Source organism: Thermobia domestica, chromosome 17 (genome assembly GCF_964235325.1).
Source record: "Thermobia domestica chromosome 17, izTheDome1.hap1.1, whole genome shotgun sequence".
In the NCBI taxonomy this organism is placed as follows: domain Eukaryota; kingdom Metazoa; phylum Arthropoda; class Insecta; order Zygentoma; family Lepismatidae; genus Thermobia; species Thermobia domestica.
In genome coordinates this window covers 2,881,182-2,903,396 of record NC_137470.1, presented here as the reverse complement: position 1 = coordinate 2,903,396, position 22,215 = coordinate 2,881,182, and positions in this window count along the sequence as shown.

Here is a 22,215-nt window from a genome sequence, read left to right as displayed (position 1 = left end):
GGTAGATGAATTTCACACTGCACTAAAAAATTTATAGTAAGTACGCCTTCTACACATTAATATTGATTTTGGACATTTTCATCTTCAAAGCTGGGAAATAGAAGTAATTTTTGAAGTACTCGTATTTTTTCAAAAACTGATTTCTATTTTCCAACTTTTAAGAGGAAAATGTTTTAACTTCAATATTAATGTGTAGAAGGCGTACTTACTATAAATTGTCCAGTGCAGTGTGAGAGTAATCTTCCTTTCTAGTTCCAGGAAACCTTCCCTGTGTCAGCAAGGCAGCAGAATAAGTACTTTTTTCTCATTTTTGAATACTAATAAAATCTCATTTTTGAGTACTTTTTTACTCATTTTTTTTTAAAAAAAAAAACTCATTTTTGAGAATAGTTTTTCCTAAATTTGAGAGGAAATATTCTCAATTTTTGAGAACGTGTGTTTCTCAGTTTTGCGGCTATCTGAGTATTTCGAATACTTTTCTACTCACTTTTGAGTATACATGTTCTCAATTGTGAGGAGAGCATTACTAGTTTTTGAACAAAGAATTTCTCAATGTTGATTACATTCATCTCATTTTACGGTTAACTTCCTCATTTTTGAGAAAATACGTTCTCGTTATTTTTGAGAAATAGCAGTTTCTCATTTTATTTAAGAATATTTTATCTCGCTTTTAAGAGAACTTTTACTCAAAAGTGAGTAAAATTTACTCAAATTTGAGTACATATTGTTCTTATATTTTGAACACCCACACATTTTCACTTTTGAGAACAATGTATTCGGAGCTATTCTGAGAACACAATGTTCTCAAATTTTAGTCAATTTTACTCGTTTTTGAGTAAGTATTTTTAACAGTGAAGTAAAATTAGTAATAAGTAGTTCAAGTAAGCTACTGAAACACATTCGTTGAGACAGTTACATATATATAAATATGGTTTGGGGTGACAGTTACATATATATATATATATATATATATATATATATATATATATATATAAGTGGTTTGGGGTGATATTCTATCAATCAATATGTGTGTTCAAACCCAGTAGAGAGTGGTTTCTTTTCTTAAGTGTCTTAATAATTTCACGTGAAGGCTGAAAACATTTCTTTGAGTAAATCATTGTAAACTTCTTTTCTTTTTAAATTCGATTAAAACTGAACATTGTATCAATTGTAAGTCTAACATCCATAGTTCAAAAAAATATTAAGTATGTTCACTATTCCATTATTATCATGTGATTTGAAAGAAAGAAAAAAAAACTATTTATAAACAGTGGTGATTACAGAAAATTATCTTCGGGGGATCTTCAATATGTAGGTGAAGGTCATAACAAACTAGTAGTTCGCATTGAGTACATTCGAAGATATGGTCCCGAAGGCTGAAATTTCTTAGCCCGCGAAGGATCTCAAATTCTCCATTAGATCACACCCTGAAATCATCACTGCCATAAAAGCTTTTCGCAACAAATAAAATGTTACACTTGTTTCTCGTTCTACATTTTGAAATGGTAAAATCATAGCTTATAGATAATTATAATATAAGTATAAAAAATTATAATAGTAATCACGTAAAAATTATCCTCTAAGTTACCGACATTTGACTGCACTATTATATTTTTTTTCGGATTGCACTTAAAAGTATCTCTTCTCTATATAATCCTGGCCGGAAAGAATGTTCAACTCCAATTAATTAATCAATATTTGTACGAATATATTTTTATTTTACTATATTTACTATTCAATATTACTAGCATATACACTTCATTTCCAAAATCAAAATCTCAAAAATATATATTGGATGAGTGCAGACTCGGAAATAAATTATCATTTATCATATCTATTGGCCTCTATTCGAAATTCTATTTAATCGAATCCAGCAGCAACACAGACAGAAATGTCGAGAACAAGTTTAAGGATAGAGAAAAATAACATTATACTCCGCTGGAACTCGAACTAAGCTCGAATGTTTCTTTATAAATCGAACGCCTTACACCACTCAGCTATGATAAGAACTAGCAATTATAGCAAAGGCTTCTAGTAGCAATTCTTCATGTAGACTAACGTAATTTATATCCTCTAAGATTTAAGTCTAATTTACTTTGATGTAATATATCTATTAACTTGTTTTAAGAATACGTATTTTGTTACTTTGACGAATGATGTATACTGTTGATATAGAATCTATTACACGTTCTTTCATAAATATTACAGAAATATGAGGATTATTTATAGTATTTCTTTGGAATTTAATATTGCATGCGCAGTACACAGAAAGTTCAGTTCGAAGGCGAGGCAAGAAACGCTAACAGAGTTTTAGAATGTTTCGCTCGCAACTAGTAGTGGGTCGCTTCCTTTTTCCTCCGGGGGGCGTGCTCCCTACTTCTCGGTAGGTGCAAAGAACCTACGACGTTCGTGAATGATTATACACAATACCTTTCGTTATATTTCCTGAATGGTTATACACAATATCCAGCCATATCTCCTACACATTTGGAAGTGATAAATCGTAGTATAATGTAGCGGTACTCCACACACAATGATTGTTGCTTTTCCGAAATTAAAAACTGGAATACTTGTTTTATTTCAATAGAATTTATTACAGAAAATATTTAATGGGAGGGTTTACAAACCCCTCAACCCTGCCTAAACTGTAGCTTCTAAGTTAAAATCGAAAAATTGAGACATGCGACCCACTAAATATACTTTTGGTTCATTATACATTTTCAGAAATAAAATATCCACAATAGCAATAACAGTAAATACTAAGTATTTTACTGTAAATCTTTGCATTTTCATTTTCCCTCTTTCTAATCAACTAAGCCGGAGAAATATAATAATAGGACGTTAAGAATTCGAAATATTACATATATTTTAGAAGTGTTTTGCCTCACTTTATTTTGTGTTTTGTATGGAACGAAAGATCTTCTTAGGAAACTCCTCGTTGCTTTATTTTTCAACCAATAGAAATATTTCTTTCATCGCTGTGAAGTGTAAAGAACAGCTAAGATGTATTTTATGATTCTCATTGCGTAAAGAATCAAAGGCTTAATGTTTGTCCAAGTTCTCACTAATCAACTGGAGTCTTGAAAAATAATAATTAATATTGGTATTGCTATACTATATGAAGAATGAAGATCTGAAATTGCACCGCATTGTTCACGAATTCGAACTCACCTAAAGTAGTGACAATAAACAAAATGTACTTTATTCATCCGAATTGGATAATACTTGAAACTAGAAATTAAATAACTAAAAGGAAAAATAAACTTCGTTAGAAAGACAATAATATTTTTATCAGATATGTTAGATAAAGCCATTAATGAACTGAAATGAAAGTAATATTGGGCATGATATACGAGTAAGAAAAATAAACAAATCTCTTCTTGGAAAAGTTCAAAGTAAATTCGCAAATACCTTTTTAAGATGTACTACTCATCTTTTACGTTTTAAGGGATTAACAAGTAAACTAACAAAAGAAAGTAATGAAGAACGAATGTTTTGCTCTTGAGAAAATATAATAAATAAATGAAACTTAAACAAATATTGACACAAGAAATAACACACTAGTACTTCGTATAGTCAGATTCAGAGTCAATAACTTCTTGAAGTCTGGAGGGAATACTAGATACAAGTCCCGAGAAAGATGACGGTGTGTGATGAAAGTGTTGCCACAGTTCCATAACATGATTTTGAAGAAACGCTTGATCTTTGTCTTCACATCTCGCTTGCCATTCTTGCACCATGTAGCAGAGATGGGAACCCTCACTCACCCTCATTTCGGTAGATGAGGGTGAGGGTGAAAGTGTTTATTGAGGGTGAGGGTGTCTGAGGGTGAAGGTGAGGGATTCGATTGACGGTGAGGGTGTCTGAGAGCGAGTACGAGGGAATGAACTGGGGTGAGGGTGAAGGTGTCGATTGAGGATGAGGATGAGGGTGAAGGTGTCGACTGAAGGTGAGGGTGGCTGAGGGCGAGTATCAGAGAGTCAACTGAGGGTGGGGGTGAGGGAGTCAACTGAGGGTGGGGGTGAGGAAGTGGATAGAGTGAAACAGGGTAAGGGTGAGGCAATTAATTGAGGGTGAGGGTGAGTGAGGGTTAGCAAAAATCCCCATCACCTGAATGAATTCCTGAAGGATGTTTGCTTGAAACTTATTAGTTTGGGAAATGGTTCAAATAGCACTTTCCTGCCAACTCCAAAGAGAGTAGCAATCTAGTTGGCACAGAGTGACTTAATTAGGTAATAAAACATCAGTTGGTCCAGTGTACGAATTAATAGGGATGGTGAAAGGGATATTCCGCGTGACAAAAATTTAATTCCCTCCCTGGAGAACATTTTCATTTTTCTTCTCAGTAGTATTTTTTTTCGAATGGACATATAGACAGAAACGATAACGTATTTTATGTAACGAAACAAAAACCAGGCATTTATATCTGACTTCAAACATATTAAAAACATTTTTGCAGCCGTTAGAATCACATATTTTGTTTCTTGGAATAGTTTCTTACTTATGCGGAAAGCTTCCTTTTTGTCAGAACCAAACTATAGAGCCTCGATAGGGGTGAAAAGGTAACGAAAATTCTGGAATTCTTAGAAAACCATACATTGTACGACGTGTCAATCTCAAAAGTCCTCATAACATTCGTTGTAACACAAGATTTATAATTTAATACAATGACGTATTATCATCTATATGCCTGCTTAGCAGTATATATATATATATATATATATATATATATATATATATATATATATATATATATGAACTTCAAGTATTTTAAATCCAATTGATAATTTTGAGATCTGGTTGCCTCCTTAAATGTACAGTACACATCATGTTTTTCCACTCCAATATAGAAAAATATTCAGTGGTTAGTTCAACTTTAAATAATACACATTTAAACTACTCTTACTTATTTTCTAACCCTCCTCATCGCTGGTCTATTGGTTAGCCTGTGCACCAGTCGTGCACAGGGTCACGAGTTCAATTCTCGGTGAGCGAAAACAATGACTTAATTTTACTATTATTCGTTTGGATTAGTCGCCCGTCTGCCTTAAAATAAAAGACAAAGCCGTGGAAAGTTAAACTAACCATTCTAATTTCGTACTTAAGGAGCTTGGCTTACCAATACTTGTGGAGGGTGAGAGAGGGTGTATGAGCGTGGCTGAGAGTGAGGGAGTCGGTTGAGTCTGGAGTCGGGCGAGCAGTCTGGTTTTGGAGATAGAAATGTTTTTCCATAGATTTTCATGAGTGGTTTTGATTCTTGCATTTGTATTTCTTGTTTTATTTGCAAATTCCATGGCATCTTTTTCTTTTAACATAAACATCATAGAGTAAGGAAACCTCTTGAATTTACAAGCTAGGACATTTATATAAAGTCTTCTTTTGAAAGCTACTCTGAAACAACGGTGTGTCCTTTCCCAAAACTCGATTTTGATGTTGTTTGTCACAATATTTTTATTGACGACATATCAGTTCCTATTCCACTAAAGATTAGCACATATCTGACGAAACAGCTAAATGTTGCGGAAACTTTATTTGTATTGATCCCTTGCAAAAATGTGGTGATTGTTCTCGCCTTCAGGACAAGGTAAGTCTCATGCAATCTCGAAGTGAAAAAACGTTTAGCTCCAAATGAACACGAAACATCCTAAATTTCACGATAGCTTTGTAAATTGACAGTTGCATTTCTATTTTAACGGAGTCCTATATTTTAACTCATTTTATATAATGTACTACTTTTCCGTTATTACCTGACCAGCGAACGAGTGCAGGCGGCCGTTTTTGGAACTAAAATGCTAGCAACAATGTTTCTAACCGGATTATCTGTAATTAACCTATCACAGTTCTTTTTGCCCTGTTTGTAATAAACCACTTTACGCATGTGCTCAAGTAAAGATAAACAGCTTCAAAAGTTATTCAAGTTATTTCCAGAATATTTTAAGTAACACGGAAAGAAAAAGGAAAAATACATACAAATCTCCATACTAACTTGCAAATAAACTGAACTCAGTATTGTATAAAGAATCAGATGCTCTCTGTGCAAAGAAAATGAATAAAAATTGTTCATTCGACTCGTTCTAAAGTTCTTGACGAGAGGATATGTAGGATGTGTACTCATTATTTTCTGGTGACTGTCTCTAGTGTTTCTAAGTCTATAAAATATGCAAAGGGACAAATTCAAGGAAAGTTCGGGACAAAAATTCATCGGCGGAAACAAATTGTAGAGTACTGACAAGAAACACTACAACTTTCGGTAGACATAGGATTTCCCGTTATCAAAAATATAGGGTATGCTTATCCATGTATATGCTCCTTCTTTCGTTAATATAAAGTGAAAAGTGATTCGAGAAGAGTCTGAAAATTGTCGAGTCTTTTAGGTATAACTAGTTCACCCAAATGTTACATCTCAATTTCAAAAACTGTTTTGTGTTAAATGATTAATAATTCAATAATAAATATAATTTAAATGTTGTTATATCAATCTTTCGTCGACTCGTCGTAACCTGGAGGAATTCTGACAAATTTTACATGGAACTAAGACGGAAATTAGGACACATTCTTTTACAAAAAAATACAAAAAGAGAGGAGAAAATTTTGATTCGAGACTAGACTTTTAAAAACATTTACGACATGAGACGAGAAAACCTGAATTCTCATCTCGTCTCGAGGGCAACGATATGAGCAAGAGAGTAAAAAATCAAATATATACGATTGTGTTCCTTTAAAATGCACTAAGCTGCAGATGTTCCGAATGTTGCATTGGGGCGGAGGGTGAGCGATTAAAGTGGGGTGCCTGATAATTGAAGTTTCCTTATAACTCCAGTGAAATTCAGAAAAAGTCTCTGAGATACGTAAAAAAAGAAAATATGCAAAACACATTTTCAAGGTAACTCGTGCAGTCATTGTGTTATAATAAGATTAATGCTAATTCTGAAACTGATTAGAATGAATATGTATTTGAATAACAAAACCCCACTCATAAGTTTTTTTTTAAAGTATCAAGTTTGAGAAGAACGAAGTTTCTTCCATTGTTGTTATATCATTGCTCATGATACCAGTGATGAAACAATAGGCCGGAAATTACGCGGCTGCTTCTTACATCAACTCATTAACAACATGAGTCCCAATATTAGGTACGTAAGTTCAGTATTAACAAAAAAACAGCCAACCTCTTGCAACACTGTGTAGCACATGCTAATACTTACAGTTAAAAATAAAACTGGATAAAAACGATTGCCTTTGTCTTTGGATTTCATATGTGAATAACAATATAGGGCTTTGCAGATAGAAGAGGAGGGGCAGGTTTTATTGAACAAGACCGTACATCTGACATGTTTAACTATAAGCAACTTGTGCTTATAGGCTAAACTCATTCCTCTGAGGTCAGTACACAAATGTCATTAAAATGTTAAAGAAAATAACGTATCAGTATTATTATATACTACAGACACAAAGATACTACTAGGCTCCCAATTTTTAAATTTGTATTGCGTGTGAAAGCAGATGGTAGATTTAATTCTTTGTCTCATGACAACTAGAACCTGAGAGAACTTCAGAGGGATTTCAGGGAAAATTTCTTTCCTCATAAATAAAAGTTATGAATTTATTATGTACTGAAGCAACTATACTTAAGCTTACACTACTCATACGCTGATATTTTATCAATACTTTTATTCAAACTCTACCAAGGGCTGGATTTATATAATGATCCTAAATTAAGGATGTACAGAATCAAATTTTACAAATCAATCCCGAAAGGCAAGCTATCCAATCCCATAAATCTTTAAAAAAATGATGGAAAATCTTCTTCACCTCATTTTCCCTCAAATGATTAATCATTTCTGTAAAGAAAATGAAACTTCTTTATTTTAACGCGCATGATTATGTTGTTTGTGCTAGAGGACACAGGTGATTAATGAAAGTGAAGGATTGTAAAATTAAATTTTGGTCTCTCGCTAGGAATCAAACCCACAACCACTTACTAGTTCTTGAGTTGAAACATATCGGAATTCTTCCCTGGCCAAAACTCGAGAAAATAATTTATTTGTCAACCGATAAAATACACTTTAAAAAACACAAGCGCCATGAGCCTTTAGCTTATTTTGATTTAAACTTACAGTTACAAGGTATTTCGCAACACACTAAACTATCAACCTTAAATTAACCATTTAGTCATTGACATCGTCATTCCTGCGTTTTACAGGTTGATCCTGTTTTATAATGAAATCAAATAAAACGTAATTAATTTTTATACATTCTGCTTAATACAAGGCAGAAGCTCACTGAATTGTCAATTGTGCTATGTAGTTCTCAAATTGGTAATTTCCATTCATATATTACTATTCACCAATGGCGGTTTCTCCTAATGTTTGCATGTTTGTACAAACCTCCTTCCAATATTTTATTTTTTATTTGTGCTAAATCACTTTTCATTTTATTGTCAACATCATCTTTTCTTAAACAAGTGCATTTGAAACGGGGCTGGCTAGTTGCTTTCTGCTTGATAGTTTGGCAAACTCCCCATCTTTAACAGCTTCTGAGCCATTACGGGAGTTGCGTAGTAAGAGGGGAGTTATCACGCCATGCACTGCCTCATAAGAATCCGTATGGTTGCACATCTTTTGCAAACAAATCTACCAGACAGAAACGGCCTTTCCAAAACATAACCCTTTGGAACTGGAATTTCACCACCGTCCCTCTCCCTGCAGTATTGGTTGACACCGTTCTCGCCTGAAAGGGAATAGTCTGTTCCTTTGTGACAATGTTGCGTACCGCAACCAAGTAGCTACAGAGAGAGAGAGAGAGAGAGAGAGAGCGAGAGGGAGGGAGGGAGAGAGAAACAAACTTGCTCCTTGCCTGAAATCGAGATTGCCAAGTGGTCATAACTATTGATTCTGTCAACCAAGTAACGTCAAGGCAGCTATGAAGACAGTAAAGGCGACCCCGTGAAGAGTGAAGACAAATTGAGGGTGTCGATATTTAATAGACACTTGTCTCAATAAGTAGAAATTTGGCAGCATAAATACAATGTTTTCCTTTTCATGTGTGCATGGGTGAATGAGATAATTGGAGGGCAGTTTTTAGAAAAAAGGCGTTAATAGGGAAGGGGTGAAATTTTAAAGCGGGTAGCGGACTTTGTTGTGTTGTATGCTTATGTGTGTGTGTGTGTGTGTGTGCTGGTCTTTGTTGTTCATTTGAATATTGTTGCTGTAATTGCATAATTACGTGTCTGTCCCTGACATACGTGAACTAGCAATGCACTAGCGATGAATTCTGTAGCGTTTCTGTTGAACTAGCCGTTTTCGAAAAGAACTTCAGAAGCAAACCTACTTGTGAAAGACATCGGAAGACCGATTCTGACTCTCAATATAACGCAGGTAATTAGAAGTCAGAAACGAACATTTACAAGGAAGTTTAATCTCAACTTGTACGAACAGCATAAGCGGTTATGTGAATGTAAAATTAAAAGTGCTTTGTTTTGTTTTCCCTGTTTGTTGTTCGGGGCGGAGGAAGATACATGGAGTTAAAAAAAAAAGGTGCGGATATCCAGCAACTCTACGTCAAAAAAAAGTCAGGTATACCGGGTGCACCATTTATAATGTCCCAACTTTATAACAGAGGAACCAAGAGAGAGAGAGAAGCGAAACTTTGCACAAAGCAACTACAGGAAGGGGGACATCTATCGATGTATTGGGTAACATCACCAGGTGAACAGTGTTGCCAGCCCAATATAAAGTTATGATTTTTTAAATGGAATGACCTAAATTTAATTTCATAATTCGAATCAGCAATGAAAACAAAGACGAAAGAGATGGCACTCGTAGATCAGTGTTGCATACTTTTTGAGAAATATTGTAAAACATATGTCGAATTTAAACGCCTTTAACACATACAAGGAATGAAGTAGTAACTATGTGTGCACATTAAAGGAAATACTGGGAAGAACTCTTCAAAATGACTTCAAGTTTAGAAGGATTAGTTAAACAGTGTTGCCACAACAGAAGAGAGAAAAGTTGAATTTGGAAATAATGCAATAACTTGAAAAAGGTCCCTAGTACAGTATGGTTTAAAATTCATAGAACAAACCAGTATGTCATAAGGAGCATTGTCACGTTTATTTGAGATCGATAAGTCAAGTACTTACCAAGATATTCGGTACTCTGTAAAAGCTGAGAATTTTGTGCTGTACAAGATGGTAACGCTGTTTCAAAATTCCCTTTTTTCCCTCAGCGTTAGAGAAATCGTGAAGAAATGTTTAAAACGAAATAAAACATTGATCAATGGACATACAATGAAATGAAGCCCATTTGAGTTTTTGAAGGGACTAATTAAACTTAATGTGGATATAAATTGTTCTTGTGTTATTAATACGAATTCACATTTCAACAAGATGGTAGAAATACGTTTACGAGAGTTACCTAATAGCTATTTCGTGCGATGAATATACTTATTCTCGTGCAACTTTAGGGGAGTAATATCGAAACAATTCAATATTATCTGTAAATATTACCGACTTGTTACTATTTCTTTTTTAAACACGAATGAATGAAATAAGTAACAGTTTGTTCCAATAGAAGCAATACAAAGGATGATTTGCAAGCACAATTTCTTTGGCTGTTTTGTAGCTGGTGGGTGTAGCCAAGCGGTGTAACCATGATAATTACTCACTTTCTTAGTTTGCACGTCTAAGGAGATCATTCGGAAGCAATGTTCAAGAAATTGTACGTACAAGAAATGCAAGAAGTCATTATAACTGCTATGCCGATGATCACTAACAAAATGTTAAATATTGCTTTGCGTTGACGCAATCCATATCGGAATAGTTCCCCAAGTCTCTGACATTACCAATCAGGTCACAAAACAAATTTCTTTGTGTGGTATTATTTGTACAGATGTACTCTCACTTAGGAACTTAAAATTTTAAAGTCATTGGCCCTAACTCAGTATTTTTTTTTTATTTTTTTATTATTTTGCTATAAGCTTAAATCTCTACAAAGGTTAGCTGTATGAGTTGTAGCCTATATTCACCAATGTAATAGGCAGTTTTTCTGGAAATGCCTAATTATATGTACCATAAAATTCGTGTATTTTTTTAAATTTCTACTTTGCCGCCAACTTGTCAAACTGTACGTTATCTTCTGTATTTATCAGCTCATTTATTGAATGTATAGTTACAAATCATCGAATAAGTTTGAAACGCGCTACTGCCTTTCATGTGAAGCTCGACATAATATTTTAAGTACATTTTTAGGAATATTTCTCGTGCAGCTTTACTTTTGCCGCACAACTCGAAATAATTGTTCAAAAATTACAAGTATTTCACAAATTAATTCTTATTGTTTACTAAATGATTTGCGCTGGCCGACATGGAAACTTGTCAAATGGAATAGTTAAATTTCAAGGGGACCATCATAATCAATTGTTGAATAATTAAAATTCTTCTAAGATTTGCGCGTAAATACGGCGTCCGGGTGTATGCATAAAAACTGCAATGCAAAAAACAAGAAACAATTTGTGCTAGTAGGCCACTTAAAAAGCACGAATGTTATCTCACCGAGTCACAGCAGGGCGAAGCTGAAGGACGCGAGCTCTAGAGAGGGGGTGCGTCAGCGAAGATTGGTATATGCAAAAATAAAGATAGTGAAATGAGTGGGTTTTGGTAATGATGTGAGTTTCAATAATACTTGTCACGGTTTCATACTTGTAGCATTCCACTTGTAAACATAAAATACAACTTCTGTACACTGTGCACAAATACAGCACCGGTGGAAAATAGTTTCTATTACAACCATCATTTATATGCACTCACTTATTTTATCCGTAGTAAAGTACTCGGAAGGCTTTTACACTATACTCTGAGTCACCCGAATTGGCGTGTGGCATCAACCAATAAACTCACAGTGCGCTGTTACTAAACCTTCAGGGAGGAATAAAATTATTCATAATTAATTTTGTTCGTATTTGTGGATAATTATGAATGATTAGGTTCCTCCCTGAAGGTATAGTAAATCCAATTGAGGGACGCGGACTATGGTAACCTACACATGTAAACATAAAATACAGGTGTATTACTTTGTATTTAACTTTATCGCTTGCAGAATTTTTTTTATGTCTTTTCATGCGAAGTACGGAATTTTACATTAAATCATTCAAAATTTGGTGCGCCAAAAGTAAAAAAGCACCATATTTACTATAAATTCAAAGGTAAATAAGTTGACCAAAATGCAAGTAGTAAGAATGACGTAATGTACTATACGTTGGCTCACGCACAACAATGCATGATATGTTTGACTTTTGTAATATAGTGCTGATGGGGTTCATTAAAATTTTACTTAGGTGTTTTTTTTTTTTTGTTCCTTGTACATAAAATATGAGTCAGGATACGTAGGTTGGCTTTGGTTAGCTTAGTTTAGTATACATTTGGTAAACTCCTTCTATAATACTGCAGCAAACGTAAAAATTTGTGAATTGTGCATTAATATCACAAAAATCATAAGTGCAAGTTTTCTCTTACATACACAACTGCTAGGTCGTAATTAATGAATGTCTTAAAATGTTTCATACGGCTTCATTCTGCAGTGGATTGTGTTAACGAAATGTAAAGTATGACTTTTTTTTTTTTTTTTTTACGATTCTCGGTATGCAATTATAATTATTTATTACATTGTTTATGTTCGTTTGCGATCCGCAAATTTTGCGAACATTATTACGAAATTAGACACATATACTGTTATTTAGCGTGGCACATAGACTGTTATTTGGTACCAATAGCTTCTAATGTTTGCATTAAGTGTTTAGATGTACCGTTACGTACAATATTATGTCCAATATTATGTTCGGAATATTTTCTGCAATATATTGTACGGCAATCATTTCAAAAGTTCTACACACTGAAAGATGTTATGCAAGCTAATAATTTATTGTACAAAATACCTTTACAGGCCGTCATACAATCTCCATACTTGTTTATGACAGCTTCCCAACATTTGGCAAATTCTGTATTCTGGATATTGCACCTTCATTGTTGAGATCACTCGGGTCACCTCACTGAAAGCTTCGTCAATCTAATCTAAACGTTTTCCACAGAGTAGTTCTTTTAATTTGGGAAACAAATCAAAGTCTGGTGGGGTCAAATCAGGACTATATTGGGAAGGGAAGTATTTCCCATCCATACTTGTTAATTGTCACCCTTGCTTGTAGAGCAGTATGCGGCCTTGCATTAGCGTTCTGAATGAGGACACCAGATGCAAGCATGTCGGGATTTCTTTCAATAATTTTCGGGCACAAAACATTTTGCAGAAACAGTTTGTAGTATATGCCTGGTGTAGACGTCCCCTGTGACTCTATTGTAGCTATCTGTCCATTCGTATCATACGCGAAGATAATCGTGAGTTAAACGTTTGATTGTTGCTAGCGGAATTTCTTCGAGCGTGAAGAGAATGAACTGTTTTATTGTGACGACTGAAACTTCAATTCTGGTCAGGGGCGTCATTTAGGGGGGGCAGGAGGGGGCAATTGCCCCCCCCCCAAGAGTTTGAGGAATGCATATACTTTAATCGATTGTCTACTAATATACTAGTACAAAACGTGAAAATCTTATGTCAGAAGTGCTCTTGCCCCCCCCCCCAAGCGAAGTCTGAAATGACGCCCCTGATTCTGGTTCAAACTCTCGTATCCAGGTTTCATCAATTGCAACAGTCGTTTGGAAAAACTGATCTCCTTCTGTTTGATAACGTTGAAGCAATATTTCTGCGATTCTTTTGCAACATGCTTTCTGCTCTTTACTCAGATCATGCGGAACCCATCTCATCTTCATCTTCAGCTTCTCAGTAATAATTCTGTAAAGTGAAGTGACAGATATTTTGGCCTCATATGCAATTTTCTTACATGTTTTCGTCGACCCTCTCTCAAAATGTCATTCACAATAATCTCAGGAGTGTAGTCTGTTGCAGTTGATGGTCTTTCACTTCTTGGGGTGTCCACAGTGCTTACACGACCTTCACGGAAACAAGCTGATCACCGAAATACAGTGCTATGATCCACTACACTATTTCGACAAAACTCCCGCAAAGTATTGCAAATTTCAGGTGGATTCTTTCCATATAGAGTTTCGATGTTGATATAGGAACGCTTATCATCATGTGTAACCCAATTTCAAGCAGGTTCACCACTGGATTTCTCACAACACAGCTAAGCAAACCAGAAAACATAGAAACAATCATCAAGCCCAAACTCTGACCCACAACTGACCTAAAAGTGAACTTGATCAAACCACTCAAACGGTCGTGCATAGCCTGTGTGCAAGACTTTTGAAATGACCCTCGTATTTATACCTGGACCCTCTCATTTTGTAACGGTTTGCAATACAAAGCGAAAATAAGCATTTTGATTTTACTTTTGGTGACGTGTTTGTTTTCTACGGACACAGTCCCACGTAGCATGAGGATGGTGCTTGTCTCTCTCCCATGTCTTCCTTTACGCACATATACACTGTCGCTGACATGCCTCCTCTATACGAACAAAAACCCGTGTGAGTTTCCAACTTCGTTCTGTTCAAATAGATGAAATGATAGTTTCTAGTGACCACCATGCAGAGGTTTGTACGTATTTTTCCGAGAATAATCGCTTTTCAGACATATCATTTTGCAGTATATACCCCTATCATAAATCTATGTTCAATTATTGTGAACCATTGTACGAAAAACAAAAGATTTTGATTGAATTATAATAGGAAAATTGGGTGGTTATGCCTTGGGCACGGTTGCTCAGTGGTACAGCACTTACCTCTGGTGCGTGTGGTCCCTGATACGATCTCCGATCCAGTAAGTTTGTGGTGGATAACATCGTGTCCATGGGGTTGTCGGGTACTCTCATTTTCTCTCACATTCTCATCCCATCAATTCTTCTATCATCAGTCACTTGCCTTAATCATTGTCGCCCTTAGCCTAAATGGCATAAACGTGGGACGTTATACAGAAAGTTAACCTGCGCTAAAGAATACGATCTCGTATATAATTTGCAGAAGAACTATGGAATATTCTTTACACAGTATGTTTACACTATTTTGTTTACAACTTATCCACCTTTGCTAACGCGCCTGGTCCCTATAGACACCTTGAGTTTCCATTACTTTGGCCCTGTCCTGATTTGGTTAAATACTTCCTTGCTTTTTGTGGCCATCCAGCACAGATTAGATTTTATTTGAACCTACTGTACTCGTTTACTCGTCAACTCAGTACGGATCCAACCTTTCATGGTCCCACCAGGTTCTCCGTTCTTAACCGATCACATACATTTCTTGTTATTAATGGCCACTTAACAGGGGTTGTTTGGTGTTTGTTCCACTATAGCTTTTATGGCATATTTCTACGTGCTGTACTTTTACTCATCACGTTTGAGTCCTCATAAGGGAATCGGCACCTATGAATCCATAAATACAACTCACTTCTTAAAAAGCAATATTTATACATTATTTGTAGTTAATTTCGTGGTGAATGAAATACAAAATAAGTTGTGTGTATGGTCCCCTAAAATTGGATAGTACGTATAAATATTGGATGATTTGAAAATTTTTGCTACCATTTAAGAGAACTTAGCCTATGTATTTTCAATTCAAAATTTACAACTATTAATATCTACGTTTTATTGTCTTTTCTAACTTATATTCAGGAGAAAGAAATTAAATTAAAGACATATATGTTTATGATGATCAAGAAACAATTATTCGTAACATACATTACAAAATTCATGAAACAGAAAACATATTCTGTTTAATTATTTTAAATAGTTTACTTTAATTCGGCATGTCACAGAATATAACTTGTGTCACAGATTAGTACTTTATTTCTCCCACGCAGAGGGAAAAAAGGGAATTTTAAAACAGCGTTACCATCTTGTACAGCACAAAATTCTCAGCTTTTACAGAGTACCGAATATCTTGGTAAGTACTTGACTTATCGATCTCAAATAAACGTGACAATGCTCCTTATGACATACTGATTTGCTCTATACATTTTAAATTATACTGTACTAGGGACCTTTTTCAAGTTATTGCATTATTTCCAAATTCAACTTTTCTCTCTTCTGTTGTGGCAACACTGTTTAACTGATCCTTCTAAACTTGAAGTCATTTTGAAGAGTTCTTCCCAGTATTTCCTTTAATGTGCACAAATAGTTACTACTTCATTCCTTGTATGTGTTAAAGGCGTTTAAATTTGACATATGTTTTACAATATTTCTCAAAAAGTATGCAACACTGATCTACGAGTGCCATCTCTTTCGTCTTTGTTTTCATTGCTGATTCGAATTATGAAATTAAATTTAGGTCATTCCATTTAAAAAATCATAACTTTATATTGGGCTGGCAACACTGTTCACCTGGTGATGTTACCCAATACATCGATAGATGTCCCCCTTCCTGTAGTTGCTTTGTGCAAAGTTTCGCTTCTCTCTCTCTCTTGGTTCCTCTGTTATAAAGTTGGGACATTATAAATGGTGCACCCGGTATAAGACACGTTCTGATCTCACTGTGTTGGGAAAAGTGAATGTTGCTGCTCAACTAAATGCTGGTTATAGGCGGTCCGTTGAGAATCACAATCAAACAGTGACGCAAAAGAGGTACGTGCTCAATATAATCATCAATTGCATTTGGTTTCGTGGCACCTTCGAATTGGCTTTAAGAGGATATGATGAAAAACAGACTCGTCTTCAAATCAAGGCGTTTTTCGTAGATTAATTAATTTCAGTGCAGAACTTGACAGTGCTCTCAAGAGTCATTTAGAAAGCTCAATAATTTTCAAGAGTACGTCAAAAATCATACAAAATGAGCTTCTCCATTGCATGCATTGCGTATACTTACTATAGTAAAGTATATGAAATGTGTTGCAGAATTTTCACATTTTCAGGCAAACCCCCCCTGAGAGTTAGCAAAGCCCCCCGAAACAAAATCGTGAATACGCCACTGCTATTATTATTATTATTATTAATATTAATAATAATATAATTATTATTATATTATTATTAAACTATTATTATTTATAATAATAATAATAATGAAAAAGGAGAGGTCTTCTATTGTGCACCACCTAAAATTCAAAGCACCAGCCGCCACTGCTATTCACAATACATCTGTATTTCTGCAGGAATGGCTCACTACAACTACATAACTTATGGCTTTCTTTATTAAGCGTAAACAGATTCGACTACGCATAACATCTAAACTGTAACTTTTAAAAACCGTTGAATACACTGCAGGGTGAAACTCTCCGTTCCCCTGTCCCACCGCGCTTGCATATTTACGAAATGCAGTCAGCCCTAGCCAGAAGGCATTAGGTTTGGGAAAATCGCACGGAAACAAATGAATGCTGAATTCCATTCTAACCCGTTCCTTCTACTATTATTATTACTACTACTACTACTACTACTACTACTACTACTATTATTATTATTATTATTATTATTATTATTATTATTATTATTATTATTATTATTATTATTATTATTATTATTATTATTATTATTACTTTTGCTATGAATCTGTATAAGTACAAGGACAATCTTATTTTAATGAAAGAAGTTTAGTGAAAATGTAAAAAAATAATCGTTAAATCACTTTTTGAATATTATTTTCATCTTATTTTAACGAAAGAAGTATTATAAAAATTTTTAAAAATAATATGAAAAATTTTCCTTATGCAGGATTTAAACCCACGCCAACAAGGATTTTCTTTACTATCATGTTCCGCTAGCTCACTCGGCTACTAAGGCCGACAACATCGGGCCTTTACTTTGTACTATATGTAGGTCATGACTCGAGATCGCGTTATAAATGCCATTCCTTTTTCCTACCTTGTTGCCAAGCGTAGCCCCGTCCACAATGATTTATGGCTAGAGTTCAGCGTATTTCGAAAATACGCCCCGCGCTTGCCCTGGAACTGATGTAAACACAACATCAGCGCCATCCATTAAAAACCGCACTGCCATCCCGTCCATTTAATATATTATGCAACTTAAGAACCGGCTTTTATATAGCTACTTAAACTAATGTATAGATGAATCGAAAAGTAGAACCACATTAAGCTTACCATTCTCAAATGTACTACACATAAATTCTAGACTCAATGTGGTGTTGTTGAGCTCCTCCGTGGCTAAGCGGTTAGCGTACGCGCCTTTGGCGTGGGAGACCCGGGTTCGATTCCCGGTGGGAGCTCATTGGTTCGGATTCCCCGTTAATCAGTAGGTCCACGTCTCATATAGCCTTGCTGCTGAACGGGACGTTAAATTCAACTTCAACTCAACTCAATGTGGTGTTATGAGATAAATTTCAAACTCACAAACATCTTACTTGAGCTTTCATTAACATTAATTTTTGTTCCCTTAGCAAAATACAGGCTATACTCAACTCATGCTTTCAAATTTTCTATTCTTATATTCGGACTTAATAAAGAATTGTTTATATTTAACATATTCTAGCAGGACAATAGGCTACTCTTGAGGGAAGTCACTCCGTTAAAGAATCAAAGTTTTCTTGCCTCAAAATAAGAGAAAGAAGATAATCTGATGCAGTTAGAAGGTGCGGAGCACAATTGCGGAGTCTTAGTTTTCCAAATCACTTCCATATATACATATATATATATATATATATATATATATATATATATATATATATATATATATATATATATATATATATATATATATATATATATATATATATATAGGCAAGTGATTTGGAAAACTAAGACTCCAAAAATATATATATATGGAAAGCTTAGTGCAATATAGTGCGAAGGCACGTATTGTTCCCAGAAGAAAAGTGATTGTGATTGAGTTGATTGAGGGTAAGGGTGAGTGAGGGTTAGCAAAAATGCCCATCTCTAGTATGAACCATGATCCTGCGATAAATAGTCTCGACGAAATAGCTGCTTGACTGAAAGTCTAAAATTTACCTAAAAAGTAAGTCTGAAACGGGTTAATAGAAAATATGTATTATGCAGTACTTCGACAAAGCTGCTGCAATTGAGTATTTTAATATATTTAATAGAAATTATGTATTTTGTACTGTGTACAATACAAAATAATGTATAATCATATTGTGGAGTGTGTACTCTCTATCATTTCATAGTAAAATAATAATAACCATATATATATCTTGGAACTAGGGGGAAGTCCCCCAATAATTCGATTTGAAATGTGTATTTTAGAAAAAAAAATGTGATGATTTGTGTCGATTTCCACGAAGGGAAGTGAGATGAAATTGATGTCCCCCCATAATAAGCCTTAAATCTGCCCGCCTCCCAATGTTGAAGATGAAGACAACTCTGCTCGCTTATCCTACTAAGGATTGTTTTTCAATGCAGCCGGAACAGCCGACGAGAATTCCGGCATTATCACCGAAACCGGCTTTGTCGGAAGCAATGCTTCCTTCTGAGTGGTTGAACACACGGCCGGCAATGTCGTCTGGCTACCTGATACATTTCTACAATTTAGGTAAAGTGAGTGAATGACGAGGCCCTGCGTATTCTGTTTCGTTTCTTGTGTTTTGGAGTTTTGTTGTTTCCATTTCTTTTATTACAATTGTACATTATTATTACTATTGTCTCAACCTACAAACCACTTCAGATTTTCTTATAGATTTTGTTGGAGTAGATAATTTCCTTTCTTAAATAAAATATAACACCTGGAAAACGTGGAGTGTGCCGATTTTTTAAAATCCATTTTCGTCGAAGAAAATATGCTATATCTGGAAGATATCGATTTGCCCCTAAATAGCTATCATCAAATACAATATACGAAATTCGGATATCCAATTTTCGTTGATTATTTTCGACTGTTTTTTATTTCTGTTCTCTCTCTCTCTTTGATTATATCTTATTCTAACGCACTAATGCATTTAAATTTTATTATATTGCAGCATTGTGCGTTTCTACAGTCTTTGAATGAATGTTATGGGAATTGGAAGTTCAGACCAATAACGTAGGTTGTTGTGTATTCCATCCTTGGATAAAGTTTTTAGAAAGAAAGAATAATAACTTTAAAGTAATTGCTGTCTATATGCAGTAATATATCTACAAACTGCGTTATGAACCCCTGTTTACTGCCATAAATATGTAGAGTAGATATTACTTGTCCCACTCAACCTGATGCGGCTCTTAACCTATGTGCAGAATATATATTTTAACCTACTTTTACGCTCTCTTCATAGTGAAGTAACCACCGAGACGTTTGAGCTTGCCATCCGCTTTCGCGTGAGGAATTACTAATAAGACAAATAAATAACCCCTTATTTAGTTTGGACTTCTTCTTTGTGTTGGTTTCCTATGTAGAGCAGATTTTTGTGGGAAATTCTTTCTGTCGTATGTTTTTCACTACTTGGACGAATGTCATTTAATGAGTTTTTTAAAAATTAATATCTCGGAAAATGATATATTCTTTACGTGGGCTTGGCTGTACAAACATGTGTGATTTCGTAAAATCTTAAACTCCGAAAACAACATTGCAAGTTAGTGTGCTGAGTTTGACTGCTCGGGTGTATGTATTTAATGTCTTCTTGTACTGTAGCAAGTGCAGCAGTCATAATAGAGGAACAAAAAGTACAGGCATTATGCACCACAGTTTTCCAAAGGACTCTCTTCTTGTAAAACATTGGATCCACGCATGTAAAAGAAAAATTAATATAAACTTTAAAAATGGGACTGTTTTTAGTAGTCTATGCAATTCACAGAAGAACGTTGTTTGCGAGACCTGAAATCTGAATTTACTTCTAGACTTTGTGACAAAGATAATTCTCAAATCAAACACGGTTCAATCAATTCAGTTAGGTATTCACATTCCACTTCCTATACAACATAAAACAAGTTATATGTTGAAGCTTATCTTTTATCTCCAATTCTTGTCTTGTCTCGTCTTATCTGCAAGTCGCGGCGAGAAGTACCTTTTTAAATTCGAGTCTACAAATATGATAGTCTTCGTCTCGTTTTCAAGGCAAGAAAAGAAATTCCGCGAGTCTCGTTGGCAACACAAGTTCACCCAAGTATTACATAAACTTGATAAAGTGATTGTACTAACACAATGAAGAACATTCATTTATCAACGATTAAAGATCCACAAGTCATTACACAATACACTCCAATAATAAATATGGTTTAAATGTTTTATCACATCCTTCGTGAATCTCTCGAGACTCTAGAATCACTTCTGGTTGAAATTAAGAAAAAAATACATAAATTTTGTACATACATTTATTAAAGATACTAGATGAAACGACAATTTTTTTTTTTTTTTTTGGAAAATCGAGTTAAGACGAGACTTCTACAAAAAGTACGAGATGAGACAAAACGTTTTCTCGACTCGACTCGTGAGTAGCAAATAGATAATATACAAAGTATTTAGATATGGAGAAAATACATCTTTAGGATCTTATATTATTAATGTCTTGAAGTGCAATCATAGTGTCAGCAGGAGTAGAATCTGATCGAATGCAAAATAAATAAATAAATAAATAAATAAATAAATAAACAAATAAATATTCATTCACTTGAATTCATCCCTCTTCATTCAAATCCTTTTCGATTGCAGAGTTAGTTTTAATGTTAATGGCTGCTCTCGACACAATTTCCTAAAACAACACTCACAAAAGTAACATATGTTCGCAATTTAAAATTGATTTTAGCTCTGGGGACTTCGCCCCAAACCCACCTGCAAAGTATATATGGAAGAAACACTGACGTAGGTAGCATTAGGAGCTTAGGAAATATAAAGGAAGAACTAACAAATTTATTCCGCTCTGATACGTCACCATGTAGATAAAGAGGCTGGGATTGGAAAGGAAAATAAAAAATTCATAGTTTTGAGTGCGCTGCCGATTTCTAAATTAAAAACTGATGAGTAAAAATTCGTAGTCATCCCCCACGCCCACTACTATCTACTGAAATCATTGGCTAATCCACGCTTAATATTACCATAAAGATGTTCAGGTAAAATTTGAATAGAGATTCCCTTACATCTTTGGATTTCGTTTCATATATGTTCTAGAAGTCTCGTCCTGTCTCGTCAAGACTCTCAAGGACTCACCTCCCGTCTCGATCTGTAAATTTATGTACAAAATATATTCCCACATTTAGAAGTTCTCAGATTCCTTCTACGTCACGGGAAATACAAGACGGGTACAATCTAACAACATTTAAACCATATTTCTTATTGTAGTATATTGTGTAATGA